Below are 4,707 nucleotides of genomic sequence, written 5' to 3'. Positions count from 1 at the left end.
TCTTGTTGCAAGCCTTTTGGACTATCAAGTCCCTTTGAGATAACCTTTTGAATAACTTTTATTGATCACACAGTCTCTTAATGGAAGAGAGTGTGAATTGCTAGATTTCGCCAAGTGTAATAGAGGTGACTGGTCTCTTTGTAGCCGCAATCATATTGTTAACCTCAGGTTGTATTTCATCTGGCAGAGAGGTGATGAAGGTATACTTTAGTGTATCGTCACCATCATGTCCTCCAATGACATAGTAGAGCTTGGACATAGCCGAATAGTGCTTTTCCAGATCCTTTATTTTTAATGAACAGCATTTTCGATCAAAGAACTCTTGTTTCTGTTGTCATATGACAAGGTCATAACTTCCAAGGAACTGGTTATGGAGGATCGTTACTGCTGCTGATGGAGTTGCAGAGTGACAAATTGAAGCCTAGTGTATTCAGTCGAAACCAATCTCTTAAGCTTCCCAGGTAAACCTTGTGACAAATTCGGCAAGGACTTTTTTGAGTGTGGCCCCTTCAAGGGTCATCTGAAGATCAATCCATGCCAAGAATTCAGAAAGCTTATCCTTCCATTTTGATGGTGGTAAGTCATCAAAAGTGAACCAAGGTCCTGTGCTAGCTGGTTTTGACCTTGGGTTTGGAGCTCCAGTGGGAGCAAAGAATGACTGAGCATCCTCATCTTCAGGTTCCGCTATTTCTGGACTGGGATCAGTAGCAGAAGTGTTCATGAGGATCTGAAAAGGATTCTGAATCATACGGACTGATGAGAGATTGCTCTGAAAGTTTGTCTTTAGAGGCTAGAGGAGGAGAGGTTTTCTTTTGCTGGGTTTCTTAATTTTTTGGGTAAAGGTGAGAGAATGTGCTAAAGGGCTGATAAAGGGTTTCTTGTGGTTGTTCTGGTTGTGAAAGAAAAGGGAAAGAAGAAAAGTACGAAGGAGCAATAGCCGATGAGGTTGAAGCTGCTGATATGAAAGTTGGAATTGCAGCAGACTGGTTTTTCCGGAGATCATTTTCAATTTGATCTATCTGCTTCTTCAGCCGGAAAATCTCCTTTTGCTTTTGTATAAAAGAGGGGGTGATCGGCTGAGGTATCCGGAGTTCTTTGTCCAAAGCTTGATACTTTGCTGTCAGGGATGAGTATAGTTGTAGGACTTCTTGTGAAAAAATATCTAGCTTGTGATCTATGTTTTGAACTAAGTGTAGTGCTTGATCCAATTTTCCATCTATCTTCTTCAAATAAGTGTTTTGGACAATAGAATTAGATGTTTGCCAGTTGAGTACTTCTTCAGGGGGTGTCAGCGATTCTAAGTTTCCAGAGGGTGAAATCCGTGTAGGAAGGATTTTAGATCTTTTGTTCTCTATTTTTCCCAAGGGAGGGAAATCCTCTGGTTGTAACATGAAATATTCTTGAACTAAGGGTTGTACCGCTGATACAGGTGACAGAGATGAAGTAGGTCCAAAAGTTCGTGGCATTGTTATACCTGGCCCAACGTTTTGTACCTCCTGTACTAAATCGACGGGTTTCCGTACCTATAAACCTTTGGATCCGACCAATCTCCGCTCAAGTCAGAAGGGGTTTGCCATATTCAATATTGAGTTGTGCCATAATTTCCTTGAACTCATCATAAGAAACGTCAATGACTGTTTTTCCTTCTTTGGCAAGAAACTCAATTGCCTCATCGAACATTGGTAGTGGCTTTTTATTTTTCCTCTGAGAACCATCTGGATCCCGATCATCTGGCTTAGGATGAATCTCTGAACAAGAAGTATCCAAAGACATCTTCTTTGGATTCTTCTGTGGATCTTGGTTCGTATAATCCATATCATCATTACATAGGCATTCTGGCTTGCACATTTCTGGGGCTACATCCCAGACAAAGTGTCCTCTGACTTGTGCAGCATAGATCTGGTTGCCAGATGCTTGAAAGGAGTGAGTAGGGATCTTCTCCCTAGACCGTGATACAGGTTGTATCATTGATGCTTGGAAAATTGATGGTGCTGAGGAAGATTCCTCAGTTCTTGTAAAGACCGTCTTAACAGTCCCATCCTTTTGCTGAATAAAGAGGGGATCTGTGGCTTGTACTGGTTTTGATTGAGATGCTTGAAGCTTCTCATAATTTGTTACCCATTCAATAGGAATTAGTTTCTGTAGATCTTCCTTTTCAAGCTGTCGAGAAGCTTGAACTATTGTAGGGGTTTGACCAGAATCATCCATGATGTACAAAGCATCAGATGAGGCTTGAAAGCCTGGGATCTGCAAGTTAAGTGCATGATCCTGTAATCGATAAACGATCTGATGGTGAAGAGTCGCTGAGAGAGCATTTTCAACTTGACTAGCTCCCGTGATTTGGACTTGTACTTTCAAGGCAGTGGATAGATAAGGATCATTCAGAGAGAGGTTAAAGTTTAGGAAGAAAGTCAAAATAACACTACCAGTGTTAAGTGTTGTGACTATTGTCCCAATCACTGCATGCTCGTACTTGAGATAACGAGTGTCCAGAAGCGACATCCGTGCTGTAACAGGCAATCCCATCCTTCCATGATAGGAAAGAACAAGTCGCACAGCTCCAAGATGGAGATGAGAGTAGCCTTGTTTCCGCCATTGTTCTATGAAAGAGGTGGGAATTTCTAAAGTAACATGCTGCTCTTGAGAAGTAGCAGTAAGTGAACACTGAGAAAGTGATGAAAATTGAACATATTCTTTTATGGTGAGGGGTTTTTTGTGGATGATTTGGTTAAAGGTTTTTCTGACAAAGTTCTGTTTCTTGAATATGTTGTAAGGGTTGATGATAGGTACCAAAGTATCTTCTATCTGTATGTTATCAGGGATATGGGAGATCTCAACTAGATGGTCTATTTTGTTAGATATGATTTTCTTACAAGAGGGAGATAATTGAAGAGTAGAAGTATGTGAGGTAATTTCTGTAGACATGATATTTAGGGTTTCTCTTCTTCAATCACCAATACTCTGATACCAAGTGGGAGATTTGGACTTGTACGTCTTTTACTTTTTTTTTTCTTTTATGTACATATTACGTCTTTTACTTTAATTAGTTTCTATAGCAACTTTACCATTAATTATTTAATTAACCATTAATAAAGCTATGTATTGTTACTCTCCAAGTACAAAATAATTTGGTATTTCTGATATGGATTTAAAACAATGAGGTTTTAATAATGAACTAATCCACCATATTATTTGCACAAATAATGAATAAAATAATTTGGTATCTCTGATAAGGTATATTGCATTAGTATTCGAAATAATGAGGTTTTTAAAAATTAACTAATCCACCACATTATTTGCACAAATAATTAATTGCTTAGTGACACATTATACTATTTATTAATTTACATATTTTTATTGGATGATTTTTTTTTATGAGAGAGGTAATAGATGATTCAACTCATAAAAATGTAAGAATTAGTAAATAAAATTACATATCATTATACAGTTATTTCTTTTTCTGTAAATGACATAATAAATTGAATCTATTAAGAATATGACTCTACAAAGGTAGTTGGTACATTTTTAAGTTATTTTTTTCAAATTTATAGTTTTTTTTTTAAATTACAAGTAAAGATAAAATGGTTCAAACTTGCAATGCTAATTATTGGTTTAGATGTAAGAACAGGAAAAGTTTAGATTTCAATATGCATGCGTTCGTCCAATATCCAATATGAACATTCAACAAACTAAAGTTGTTAAGATTCTAAAGGATTACATTCGAAGATCTTTCTTGCCTCTTAAAACATTAAAATGGTTGTAGAATCTATGAATTAAATTTGCAAAACTTGCAAGATCAAAGAATTAGAGTTGGGTTCTTAGTTAAGAGGTCTAAATCAATAAATGAATCGAAATACGGTTTAAAACAGATAGCATAGTATGACTGTTCAAGTATATCAACCTAATAAAAATCATGGTGCAGTGATGCCCTACTGCAGAGAAAATGACCCAGAAAAGTACCACCCAAATTGAGACCTACGTTGTCAGTGGACCAAACAAAGCTAGCTAGCTTGTCCATTAATTGCCAGTCTCGAACAGCTAGCTCTCAACATAAGGAATTGATGCTTTAATTCTCTATTTATGCAAAAAGTGTATAGTTCATATGTGTATACACAGAGTGAAATAGTTTTGGGTGGTCCATGTCTACATGACCTAAAATTTCAGGTATAGATCTTAAATTCTAATAATATATAGATTCTGTTTTTGGGGGCTTTTAAAAAGAGGGAGAGCAGTGGGGCAGGTGGTCTAGATATTTTGGATGTGATGGCAAATTTAGACTACTAATGCTGTAATATGCCTACGTAAATACTGCACCATATCATCAAGCAACCAAAAAAATAAGACCAGTTTCTTGTTACATTTCATTTTCAGGTCTTTAGCATGATTTTAATGGCTAATTTAATTTGCAGTACTGTACTGAATGGCATATTCGAAGAAAACGAGTAAGATATAAAGAGAAGGTAGATTTTGCATAAATGGTTTTTCTGTTTTCAACTTTTTGCTATTCTAATATTTGTATAGACTTTCTTTTTCAACTAAGTGTCTCAATTTTGAACTCTTAGGGAAGAAAAGAGGGTATTTTAGCTAAGTAAATTGCTTCAGAACCATTATTGACTTGACATATTTTTATTAAATTCAGACACCCAATTAAATGAAAAAAAACAAAAATTCAAATATCAAAATAATAAAAATTAAAAAAATAGAGTA

Source organism: Ricinus communis, chromosome 8 (genome assembly GCF_019578655.1).
Source record: "Ricinus communis isolate WT05 ecotype wild-type chromosome 8, ASM1957865v1, whole genome shotgun sequence".
NCBI classification, from domain to species: Eukaryota; Viridiplantae; Streptophyta; class Magnoliopsida; order Malpighiales; family Euphorbiaceae; genus Ricinus; species Ricinus communis.
Note: the sequence above shows the minus strand (reverse complement) of the source record.